Source organism: Dendropsophus ebraccatus, chromosome 2 (assembly GCF_027789765.1).
Source record: "Dendropsophus ebraccatus isolate aDenEbr1 chromosome 2, aDenEbr1.pat, whole genome shotgun sequence".
Taxonomy (NCBI): domain Eukaryota; kingdom Metazoa; phylum Chordata; class Amphibia; order Anura; family Hylidae; genus Dendropsophus; species Dendropsophus ebraccatus.
This window is the reverse complement of record NC_091455.1, coordinates 164,321,209-164,335,195: the sequence shown is the minus strand read 5'-3', so window position 1 is coordinate 164,335,195 and position 13,987 is coordinate 164,321,209.

Sequence of the window (13,987 nt, the reverse complement as noted above, 5' to 3'; positions counted from 1 at the left end):
CTTATATTGACAGTATGGTTGGGATTTGGTTGGGCTGCAGGTTTTAATTTTTTTATTTGTTTAATGGATGCTTGAATGCTTACAATTAATCATTCATTCATTCATTCATATAATCATACATTATTTATTGCATCAAGCCTATAAGTCTACAATTACTGTGAACCAAAAAAGTTTTCTATAAATATCTATAGGTATTTTCTCAGTTTTATTTTTCCTTTAATCAGATCCTTCTTTTTCACTTTTTTTTATTGTTTGTAGTGTTTAATGTGGATTTAAAAAAAAAAAAAAAAAAAAAGTTTTATGGTAAAATGATGATAGGTGTGGGGGGTGCTTTATTTATTCCAGGTTTTCTTCTTTTACAGTAGTGAGGGGCCATAAATGCAATCATGGGAGGTTGTCAGAGGCGGGGGCCCATTTAAATCTCCCTCACTGGGAAGACGGGGATGTCAGCTCCTGTTCTCCTATTGGCTGGCCAGCCCTGGGATTGACAGGAGTGGTGCGGGAGCATGGACAGGTAAATTCATAACACCAGTTTCTTTCAATAATCCGTGGTGACTCTAATCATGCAGTCATGTTGCATAGTGGATATATTTGTGATTTTTTTTTAGCCATTATAAATAGCTGTGTGATGGTGCTGCAAGAAGGTGCTTATCCAGGGTCTTGACATGCTAATAAAATGAGTGGAAATGATAACCTATTCATCAAATTGTAGTGAACTATTATTTCCATTGTACACTATACCTGTCTCACGCACTCTGCTGAGCAGGCAGGTACCAGATACATAACACATCCAGCAGAGACAGGAGGTTTGGGAAACTGACAGAGGCACGGGAGCAAGCTCAGTAAGCAGCTGCAACAATATTAAAGCCCTATGTGTCTAATAAGAGAAGAAAAATAATAGGTGTAGAATATAAAAAAATAAATAGCGATTGCTTTTAGAATGTAGAATTACGAAACTTTTACGAAAGTAATGAAAGGGTTAATAATTAGAGATAACCTCTACCTGGAGTTCCCCTTTAAGTAAGAATTAGAGATGAGCGAACCGGGTTCGAGTCGATCCAAATCCGAACGTTCGGCATTTGATTAGTGGGGGCTGCTGAAGTTGGATAAAGCTCTAAGGTTGTCTGGAAAACATGGATACAGCCAATGACTATATCCATGTTTTCCACATAGCCTTAGGGCTTTATCAAACTTCAGCAGCCACCGCTAATCAAATGCTGAAAGCTTGGGTTCGGATCGACTCGAGCATGCTCCAGGTTCGCTCATCTCTATTAATAATACTTTTTACCATTCATGGTCTTTTTATTTTGCAGAAGACACAATGAGTTCTGTTCTGCTATTTAAGGAAGCGGCCCGCTCAGGACCTGTAAGGTATCTTTTTCTTAAACTGTAAACTCTGACCTCTTTTGTAGTTGTGTATCTCTTCTTCCCGCTTCTATTCTTATGCTAGTTAGGCCCAGCATCCTATCTTCACTCATCTTCTTTTAAGACATTAAGAGAAACCTTTGGATGAAATCTTCAGTTCCCTGGTAATCTGACAAATAGAATATCTGTAATATGAATTTTACAAACCAGCAATAGACTCATGTGGTTATTAGGAAGTCAGTTTTGTTTGGGTCACTTTTGAAGCCAGGATGCAGCTGTGCACAACATGTGGGTTTCTTCTTTGCCTGACATTTAATTTTAACTGTAAGCATGCCTATGTAGGACAGGTATACAGCAAATGATACTTATTTAACATAGAGATGATGAGCTGCTATTATTAGTCAGACTACTGCGGCGTTTACACGGAACGATTATCATTTGAATCTTCACGATAACAATCGCATTTGAGCGATAATCGGCTTGTGTAAACACAGTCAACGATAAATATATTCATCGTGATCTTTCAACAGGTTCTCAAATCATCGTTGGTCGTTAACTGAAAATTCGCAGATCGTTTGGTGTAAACAGTCTTTCAACGATTCACCCTATGTGTCAGATAGGCTTAAGCGATCTTAAATCGAGCACAATAATGATTTTTCTGAACGATATACCATTCCGTCTAAAGGCTGATCGTTATAAAAAAACCACATTGTTACTTCGAAATCGTTAACCGTTCGATTGGGCGAATTATCGCTCCGTGTAAACACAGCATAACAGCATGTGATTAGCCTCTGCTAATGGTGCCAGAGGCTGTTTTTCTGATGGCCAAAGACTACCCCTTTAATCACACTATAATATATGTGCTGTGAAAAAATGGGACAATAATAACATTGCTAGAATATTTTATTACACCTGCAATTTGTTCCACCAGACATCTTTGGACCCCTGCTTGTCCCACACCTGCTCTACCTGTTCCCCACCCTCCACACAAATCTTCCCTCCTGTCGCACCCAGGACAGTAATAGAGCCTCTACACTGACCCCTCTCCTAGGAAGTGAATATAAAACCACAGGTAAACAGCTCACCCTTCTCCCAGAGGAACTCAGACCCGTGCACGGTACACTGTTTGGCGATAGCCGTTCAGGAACCAGGAAAAGAGGGATGTCCAGTTGCTCATATAACGAAGTTTATTGAAGACACAATTAAAAACACTCCATAGTCCTTGTAACACCTACATGTTTTGGGCTATGCGCCCTTATACGTGGCATACAATCACTTGTTACACACTTCAATAAAAAGGGTCTTACAGATACCACATAATCACATGACCCATACCCAGGACATGTACCATTACAATAATCAATAAGTGAGTATAAAGTCCTGCCTCAAATTCAGTCTATTAGGCATTCGGGTAGCAAGAATAAACATCCAATAAGATTCCCGATTCAGGAGTTTTCTTCTGTACGTCTCGCCCTTTAAAAGAACGGATTAGGAGACACATCTCTGATAGGGTAGAAACATTCACAGCAGAGTTATGCATATCAGAGATGTGTCTCCTAATTCGTTCTTTTAAAGGGCGAGTCGTACAGAAGAAAACTCCTGAATCGGGAATCTTATTGGATGTTTATTCTTGCTACCCGAATGCCTAATGGACTGAATTTGAGGCAGGACTTTATACTCACTTATTGATTATTGTTATGGTACATATGCCAGTGCGCACCCATGCTGGATGCGTATTGACATAAACCACATCACTTTGTCCCCAATGTATTTTGTAACTATGTTTAAAATGGATGAATTTATTTCAATGATGCATGGGCCATTTCGTGTTTTAAATGTGTCCTGGGTATGGGTCATGTGATCATGTGGTATCTGTGAGACCCTTTTTATTGGAGTGTGTAACAAGTGATTGCATGCCACATATAAGGGCGCATAGCCCGAAACATGTAGATGTTACAAAGACTATGGAGTGTCTTTAATTGTGTCTTCAATAAACTTCGTTATATGTGCAACTGGATCTGGGGTGGAAAATATATATGTAGAAGGTGGAGGAAAGGGGCACTCACCAGTTATCAGTAGCAAATTTTTTACGTGCTGTAAAGTCCATTACAGAGCAAGGGAGAGAGATCATGCATAGTACGCCATGCAGCGACGGCCCGTTTCACGCCAGTCCGGCGCTTCGTCTGGCTGCGTCCTGGAGCTGGACATCCCTCTTTTCCTGTCTCCTAGGAAGTGCCCCCATATTATCTCTATACTGCCCCCACAGCTCATATATTTAAAATATAAAAATAGCATGCTTGCAGGCACACAGAACATAACCTGCACACTGGGGGATGGAGTTTGGTGTGTGTGTGTGGGGGGGCCACACAAGCTAGAGTTTAAAAAATGTTGAGATGAAGTGCATTATTATAATGGAGAATATTTTAAATCAACACGGAGAAAAATATCAGGTTTGTGATGGACATCTTTTATTGCCTATGAAATTAAGGGGCGGTTGGGGGAGGGGGGTTTCCAGGACTTTAATATGGTCTATCAATAAGATAGATAATCAATATCAGATGGTGGTCTAACTCCCAATCTTTGCTCATTGTAGGCTATGTAGTCATATGGACGGTCCTATCAGTGATTGACAGCCATCTATTTATGTTACGCCCTTGACCTGCTCTTTGGGTCATGGGCACAGCCATCCTCCCACTCTTCTCTCTCCTCTGTCTGTGGTCCGCGCTGCATTCTGGGTCTCTGGACCCCGGCATGTGTGCAGGGTTGGCCCCCAGTCTCCTCGCTTCCATGGGACGATTATCGTTCAGATTATCGTTAAGTCGTTCGAATCTAAGTGATAATCATTCGGTTGAATAGCAGTTAAGGATTAACGACCGAACGAGAAATCGTTGATCGTTTAATAAGGCCTGGACCTATTTTTATCGTTGCTCGTTCGCAAATCATTCGCATTGAATAAGATGTTGTTTGGTCATTCGCAGTAGTAATGACAAGACGACCGCAAGAACGATCATAAGTACCGATTATCGTTCCATGTAAATGGATGAACGATTTCAGGTCTTTCACAATAGCGATCGTTTATCGTTAACGATTATGCAAACGATAATCGTCCCGTGGAATAGGGCCCCTACCTTTCCTCATTCCCAACTCCCCTGCTTTCTCCTGGCACCCTTCCTGGACGCATGCATCTCAGCTTGTTGAAATTTAAAGGGCCAGTGTGTCATTAATTGGCTATTGTTGGCTACTGACCCTATCAAGTGCTGACCTCTTCCTAGGATTACTGGCAGATGTTTAGTGCATTTTGCCTATTGAAAAAGTGTACAAGAGTAGCAACATGGGGGTCGCCTGTGGCGGCAAGTCCTTCCTGCCACTGTTGAATACTAGCTCCCTGGTGTGGCTTAAACCATTGCTTTTGCTGTCTCAGTGGATCCACCATCTCAGGTCATTCCAATCTATAAGGGCACATGTAGAGGGAACTGCCCATTACTGAGTACAACCACCAACATGACTACTAAAATAAGGAAAATACTCAAGAATGACTAGTAATATGGAGAAAATAATCAAGTTGGCTTTCCTACTTAAAGGAGTTGTCCAGCTAGGATCCTTTGTTGCAGAACACCCAAGGAGGGGATGAGTAAAAAAAAAAATACTATACACTAACCTACAGTACCTGGCTCCTGCACTGCTGTCTGTACTCCATTGCTCCCATCCCTGATGTGTGATATGAGCATGCTTACAGGTTCTGAAAAGTGACGTAACAATTCAGCGGCTGTAGCAGTGCCTTACATTCCCCAACTCCTCCTCTGCACAATTTAATGTAAGGATATTAAGAGTGGACCTTACAACTTTCAGGAGGAATAACACACACATAGCACACACACAGCACAACAAAGAATTAAAAAAATTTTTTAGAATTGATATTTTATGGGAAATACAACTATTAAGAGTATAAAGCCAAGTCATGCACAAATATCCAGTAACTATAACAGTCTCTGCTAGCCTTGGCATGCCTTATTTCTCTGTGCAGTGTAGATTAATATCTACAGTATAAGGCTACAGTATGTTCACACTACGTAAAACTACGGCCGTAGTTCTCGCCACAGAACTACGGCCGTAGTTTTGCGGGGTGGGACATAGCCTTGTGTGCAATTGGATCCCGGCCGGAGCGTACACACATCGTATACGCTCAGGCCGGGATCTGTGCGGCGCCGGAAAAACTGACAGGTCAGTTTTCTGCGGCCAGAATTCAGTGAATTCTGGCCGCAGGAAGACCTGTCAGTTCACACAGTAAAGCGAGCAGCTCCGGCCACTCGCTTCACTGTGGGCTATGGTAAGCTCTGATGCGGGCGCGCGCTGATGTGCCCGCATCAGAGCCCTGCAGCCGGAAATATCATCTGGCCGGTACTTAAGTACCGGCCGAGATGATCCGGCCAGAGACCGGCTGTTCCGTGACCTGGCCGGGGTCACAGAACGGCCGGTCTCATACGTAGTGTGAACAAAGCCTAAGTATAGAAACGGGAATAGAGACAATCTAGGACTTTTCTTCCAGCCAGGGTTTTTTATTTTCTTCAAGGGGGAGAAGACTGCCCTACCTGGAAAATGTGAACCAAGGCTCAGACACTCATAAGAACCTGCGAGAATGACAAGTAACAGAATTGTTTGTCTTTGACTTTAGTTTATAAGGAAATGTGAAAATACTGAAAGCTCTCTGAATTCCAAGGAGAAATGACTTATTACATTGGAGAGGTTTTAAAGTAAATCGTGATCTATCCAGGTCTGATTATACATGTAATAAACTAAACAAGACGCAGCAACAAATCTTAAGCAGCCTTTCCAAGAAGCGTCAGGGTGTCATGAATCAGAACCCGGCTAAGCAATTCTACACATCAACACAAAAATAACTTTCAAGACAAATTGTCAAAAGTCTGTCAGCAGTAAAACTAAGATAAGACAAGCGCCATGTACAGGAGAAATAATCCTGCTGAAAGGTTTCCTGTTAGAGGTTCCTCAGAAGATATACTCTATCACCACAATAATAGGTAAAGTGAAGGTAACAATTAAAAAATTCAACTTAAATTCCACCCGAGTCCTGACTATGCTGTCCATTATATAGTGAATATTATATTATTAAGGCAAAACTTAAATAGTCTGACACTGTACAAAATGGGATGCCAGGCGCATAGAAAGGTACGCAATGAAATTACATAGTAGACTACACTATTTTATAGAAAGATATACAGTAAGGAAATGCCAACTGTGCAGCATAAGTTTTTCTACAATGTGGTCCTACGGGTGAAGTGTCCCACTCTATGCCTATACAGTGGAATACATAGCAGCCTGCTGTTGGAGGTACATGAAAACGAGAGCTGAAGCATAATGGGAAGCCAGCCTGTCGCGCCCTGCACTTTAGCTATGAGCACTCATAGTTAAAAGAAGCAAAACTGACAGAGTGGGAGCTATTGCCTCTGTCCCTGTCAGTCACGCTTGTGGCTGAAGGCAGTGTTTTACCTGCAGTCACAAGAGGCCACTCTCTCCCTAGTCTAACGCCGGCACTCAAGTGATGTCCCTTGACTGCTGCTTGCAGAGAAGAGGAGATGCGCGGACATCAAGTGAGTATAAATGTTTTTTTTGTTATGGAGGATGCTTACTAGGTGGATATGGGGTCAGCACACAAGGGGTATATACAAATGGAAAGCACACAAGGGGTATATAGTACTGAGTGAGCACAAAAGGGTATATACAACTAGGGGGAGCACAAGGGGTTTATACTACTGGGGCAGCAAACAAGGTGTCTACTACTGGGGCAGCACACAAAGGGGTCTATACTACTGGGGTAGCACAAAAAGAGGTCTATACTAATGGGGCAGCACACAAGGGGTCTATACTACTGGGGAAGCACACAAGGGGGTCTATTCTACTGGGGCAGCACACAAAGGGTTCTATACTACTGGGGCACAAAACAAAGGGACTATACTACTGGGGCAGCACACAAGGGGACTATACTACTGAGGCAGCACACAAGGGGTCTATACTACTGGGGCACAAAACAAGGGGTCTATACTATTGGGGCAGCACACAAGAAGACTATTCTACTGGGGTTAGAAAACAAGGGGTCTATACTACTAGGGCAGCACACAATGGGTCTATACTACTGAGGCATAAAGGGGTTTATACTACTTGGGCAGTGCACAAAGAGGTCTACACTACTGAGGAAGAACACAAGGGGTCTATACTACTGGTGCAGCACACAAGGGGTCTATACTACTGGTGAAGCACACAAGGGGGTCTATACTACTGGGGCAGCACTCATACTGATGAGGAAGCACTAAGGGGTCTATACTAATGAAGGGGTACACAAGGGGTATATTCTACTGGGAAGTGCACTAGGGGTTTATACTACTGAGGGAGTACACAAGGGGTATATACTATTGGGGCAGTACACAAGGAGTCTATACTACTGGGGCAGCACACAAAGCGGTCTATACTACTGGGGCAGCACACAAAGAGGTTTGTACTACTAAAGCAGCACACTAGGGGTCTATATTACTGGGGCAGCACACAAAGGGGTCTATACTACTGGGGCAGAACACAAGGGGTCTATACTACTGTGGCAGCACACAAGGGGACTATACTACTGGGGCAGCAAACAAGGGCTGTATACTACTGGGGCAGCACACCTACAATCCACTTGATCCCAAACACCGGTGAGTGAGCACACCTTAATTAGCATAACAATAAAATACATAAAAGGTTAAAAGCACAACATGTTTCCAGGCCGGGCCAGCCTCTGTCCAATTTACCTTTGTTTGTATTCTTCTTTTTGATACTTCTACACCATGGAGCACTGTCTATACTACTGGGGCACCAGACAAGGGGCCTATACTAATCGGCACTGCTGTGGCTATTGAGAATTATTATGATCTGCTGTTAACATCTTGGTGCCAGATACCCCAGGATTCCTTCAAAGGTCTTACAATGTTTATGCCTCTATGGGTCAGGGCCATTTTGGCAGCAGAAGAGGCACCTACACAATATTAGCCAGATGGTTACAGAACATTACTCTCACTCATGTCGCAGACCACCCAGACCCAAACCAATTTTTTTTAAAGTGACAATAATGCATCAAGCTTATGGCTGTCCTTAGCTTTATATTTCCTTGGTCATAAAAGTTCTAAGTAAATGCATACTGTACAATAACATAATACATTTGTAATAAATGATGTGCTTTCCCCAGTTTGGCATGACAAGAGGGAATTGAATAAACATGGCCTAAGTCATTAGTAAAATATACTATAAACTGTATATACTAACTTTTAGAATTGGCATTCACTGGTATACATAATGCATGAAGAAGAAAAATTTTAAAAGATTTAGCTTTAGCCAATTCAAATTAGTGTAAGAACAATACATTAAACTGTATCGAAGCTGCACAGGACCAGACAATAGGTATATCTGAGAATTTCAACAACAGATGGTATGTGCTCAGAACCTTCACAATGGTGACCTTACAATGAAATATTAACCGAAAGAAAAAATTAGTTTCAATAAATCTGACTAATAATTCTCATGAGGAAGACATGGCTTTAAATCATGTCCAAGGTAACCAGAAAGACGTGCATAGTTCTGGACCAGGAAATCTATATGAATATAGTAATTCCATTGGGTTTGAGTGAGAGACTGCGTTTATTACTTCACATAAGGATAGAGTCCATATATCACTCCATTTTTTTGGCAATTGCTATGCAAGCTGCTATTATGATGTGGGAAATAACCACTGATGAATCCACTGGCAAAGATTTAGGGGTAACTTACTAAGACTGTGTGAGAAGTGTGTTCCGCTTGTGTGTGGTATTGGAGCAATGGGTGTAATGCATGTTTCTAACATATGAGCCACATGTATGCATCTAGCATGTCAGTGGTCTGTACAGCATAGGGGACATGTATTACATGGCGTAGACACTATTTTGTGCTGTAAAGGGGCCCAGTGTGCATATATTTATATTTTATTTGCATTGGACCCTTTTGTAGGGCTTGCTCCAGATGTGGGGATGGAAAGGGGGTGCATATGAAGGGGCACTGCCTCTGTGTGCACTGTATTTAAACTTTTTCCGCCTGAAAAATGTCAGTGAAACCTACGCTAGTTCTGAGCTGGAGTACAGTTCACTGTGTGCGAACAGAGAGGCTCTGTGCACGTGGGATTTATGCAGAGACGCGCTGCAGAACTACACAAATTTTTTAGCCCAGCGCAAAAAACGCCAGACTTAATAAATAAATGTCCGCCCATGTGTCTGATATGTGGAGTGTGTGCCTGACATATGTAATATATAAAGTTTGTGAGTGCAATATGTTCTAATACAGTACACTAGAAAATGTACCAGATGTCCTTGTTTTTTTCGTTTAGGGGAAATCGCCAGTAGCCCTATATGCCCCTATAAACCCGACGGTTCTGCACTGTTTATGTAAATTGTAGCTTATGCACATTAGAAATAAACTAAAAACTTCAAACATCCATCCTGTATACCTGTAGTGTATAGTTGGGGGGGCTGTATACCTGTAGTGTATAGTTGAGGGGGTCCTGTATACCTGTCGTGTGCAGTTGGGGTGGGGCTGTATACCTGTAGTGTATAGTTGAGGGAGGTCCTGTATACCAGTAGTGTATAATTGGGGGGGGGGCTATATATCTGTACTGTATAGTTTGGACTGTATACCTGCAGTGTATAGCTGGTAGAGGTCCTGTATATCTGTACTGTATAGTTGGGGGTCCTGTATACCTGAAATATATAGTTGGTGAAGGTGCTGTATACCTGTAATGTATAGTTGATGGAGGTCTTCTATACCTGTAGTTTATAGTTTAAGGGTCCTGGATACCTGTAGTGTATAGTTGGTGGAGGTGCTGTATACCTGTAGTATATAGTTTGGGGGTCCTGGATACCTGTAGTCTATAGTTTGGGGGTCCTGTGTACCTGTAGTATATAGTTGATGGAGGTTCTATATACCTGTATACCTGTAGTGTATAGTTGGTGGATGTCCTGTATACCTGTAGTATATAGTTGTTGGAGATCCTGTATACCTGTAGTGTATAGTTTTAGGGTCCTGTATACCTGTAGTGTATAGTTTGGGGTCCTGTATACCTGTAGTATAGAGTTGGTGGAGATCTTGTATACCTTAAGTATATAGTTTGGGGGTCCTGTATACCTGTAGTGTATAGTTTGAGGGTCCTGTATACTTGTATATAGTTGGTGGAGTTCCTGTATACCTGTAGTGTAGAGTTTTGGGGTCCTGTATACCTGTAGTATAGAGTTGGTGGGGGTGCTGTATACCTGTAGTGTATAGTTTTGGGGTCCTGTATACCTGTAGTGTATAGTTTGGTGTCCTGTATACCTGTAGTATATAGTTGATGGAGGTCCTGTATACCTGTAGTGTATACTTTTGGGGTCCTGTATAGCTGTAGTGTATAGTTTTGGGGTCCTGTATACCTGTAGTGTTCTATAGTATATAGTTCAGGTGTCCTGTATACCTGTACTGTATAGTTTGAGGGTCCTGTATACCTGTAGTATAGAGTTGGTGGAGGTGCTGTATACCTGTAGTATAGAGTTGGTGGAGGTCCTATATACCTATAGTGTATAGCTTTGGGGTCCTGTATACCTGTAGTATATAGTTGGTGGAGTTCCTGTATACCTGTAGTGTATAGTTTTGGGTCCTGTATACCTGTAGTATATAGTCGGTGGAGGTCCTGTATACCTGTAGTATAGAGTTGGTGGAGGTCCTGTATACCTGTAGGGTATAGTTTGGGGTCCTGTATACCTGTAGTATATAGCTGGTGGAGGCCCTGTTTACCTGTAGTGTATAGTTTTGGGGTCCTGTATACCTGTAGTGTCCTGTATACCTGCAGGGTCGTGTTTACCATTAGCCACTCGTGGTCTGCCTAGGGCAGCACCTTGCATGGGGGCAGCACCAGGGAGCAGGGGGAAGGAAACAACTTTTTAATTTTTTTTATTTTCTAGTCTTCCACCTCCTGTTCAGACTTGCCAGAAAATCTAGTGTCCTATCGAAGGGGGGGTATGGTAGTATTGGTCAGGTCTGGTGTGGCAGTGTTATCCAGTCACAGTATGGCGGTATTGGTCAGGTCTGGTATGACAGTGTTATCTAGTCACAGTATGGCGGTATTAGTCAGGTGTGGTATGGCAGTGTTATCCAGTCACAGTATGGTGGTAATGGTCAGGGCTGGTATGGCAGTGTTATCCAGTCACAGTATGGTGGTATTGGTCAGGTCTGGTATGGCAGTGTTATCCAGTCACAGTATAGCGGTATTAGTCAGGTCTGGCGGTGTTATCCGGTCACAGTATGGCGGTATTGGTCAGGTCTGGTATGGCAGTGTTATCCAGTCACAGTATGGTAGTATTGGTCAGGTCTGGTATGGCAGTGTTATCCAGTCACAGTATAGCGGTATTAGTCAGGTCTGGCGGTGTTATCTAGTCACAGTATGGCGGTATTGGTCAGGTCTGGTATGACAGTGTTATCCAGTCACAGTATGGCGGTATTGGTCAGGTCTGGTATGGCAGTGTTATCCAGTCACAGTGTGTCAGTATTGGTCAGGTCTGGTATGGCGGTGTTATCCAGTCTCAGTGTGGCGGTATTGGTCACTTCTGGTATAGCAGTGTTATCCAGTCATAGTGTGGCGGTATTGGTCAGGTCTGGTATAGCGGTGTTATCCAGTCATAGTGTGGCGGTATTGGTCAGGTGTGGTATGGCAGTGTTATCCAGTCACAGTGTGGCGGTATTGGTCAGGTCTGGTATGGCAGTGTTATCCAGTCACAGTGTGGCGGTATTGGTCAGGTCTGGTATGGCAGTGTTATCCAGTCACAGTGTGGTGGTATCGGTCATGGTCTGGCAGTGATATCCAGTCACAGTGTGGCAGTATTGGTCAGGTCTGGTATGGCGGTATTGGTCAGGTCTGATATGGCGGTGTTAAATGTGGTGTTATTACCTACCAATCTATCATGATGTTAATTGGTGAGTGAGGATGGGGCATCCTCAGGTTTAGTGCTTAGGGCAGCAGCAGGGTAATACTGCCCTGTATACATGTATACTGTATAGTTGGAGTAGGGGGTTCTGTTTACCTGTAGTGCCCTGTATATACATGTACTGTATAGATGGAGTAGGGGGTCTAACAGTTATTTATGTGGATCTGTTGTGAGGCAGCTGGCCGTAGCAACCATTCAGATTCTAGCTCCCTGTGAAAATGAAAGTAGTAATCCTATTGGTTGCTAAGGCTCCCAGCTGCCGTTTACTGCTGGGCATAGCTGCAGCTAATTATGTCACCTGTGTGTGCAGTGTGGACATTTTCCCATACATTTCCATGGGGCGGTCTTCCCCCTCCCCTCCTGTACATTTGGCGGGGATGGGACCTTCGCTTTAACCTTCCCGGGCACCCAATGTATCTGTGTGCCAAATTTGGGGTCAAACGGTTCAGGCATTTGGAAGTCTATATGGGACAGACAGACAGACTTTCATTTTTATGATATAGATGTTGTGCCATAGTGACTGTCGAAGAGGCATTTGTAAAAGAAGTATTTTTTAGCAGAATTGAAGCTGCTTCATGCCTCTCAATATATACTGCATTGGTGGTGGGGGGGGGGGCACTACACAGGTGTATGAATATGCCTTTGTTGAGTCCCCTCTGCACTGTTGGTAAAAAAAAAAAATGTATATTTTGTAACTGGATTGCAAACTGGTTAAAAAATTATACCCAGAGTGTGTTGGTAAATGATTCCTGCTCTGAATGGTTCACACAAGTGGAGTACCTAAAGTTTTGCATTGGTTCTGCTTTTATTGAACCTATACATTATAAGGCCATGTTCACACAACAGCCGTGATTTATACAACACATACGCTAAATGTGAATGAATGGAATCTCAGCCGGACCAGGTATACATAGTAAACGCTGCGGCCGGGATTCCATCCAGCCGCACAAAAGTCTGACATGTCAGTTTTCTGCGGTCGCTATTCATTAAGTAGCAGCTGCACAGAACATGGCAGTTCACACAATGGAGCTTCGACCGCACACTCCATTGTGTGCAGCAGTAAATTCAAATGCAGGCGCACTGGTGCGCCCCCATCCGTATTCAGCAGAAATGAAGATCACCTGGCCAGTACTGGTGATCTTTAGTAACACCGGCCGTTCTGTGATCCGGCCGGGTCATAGAACACCTGGTGTTATACATAGTGTGCACATGGCCCAAGGGATTAGGTAGTGGGGCAGTTGTCTCCTGGGGAAGACAGGCATTGTGTAGCAGGCACACACAGGTTGCAGTCCACACCAAAAGTTGGTTTAACTGAGCGCAGGCAGTTTTATTTTTTAAGGTTATAGGAAACAGAAAACAAAACAGAAAATACAAACTTATGCCTGTCTGGTTTTAAGATTACTCTAAGGGTGTGTTCACAATGAAGCAAATGTGGCGGAACTCTACGGCAAAGCTCTCTGCTGCGGAATCCAGCCTGCCTCAGTGTGACACTGTTTCTCTATGGGACATGTTAATTCTTTGAGCGGAGAGTGGAGAAGAGTGGAGCTGCGCAAGCCGTCCCATAGAGAAACAGCGTCACACTGAGGCAGGCGGGATTCCAT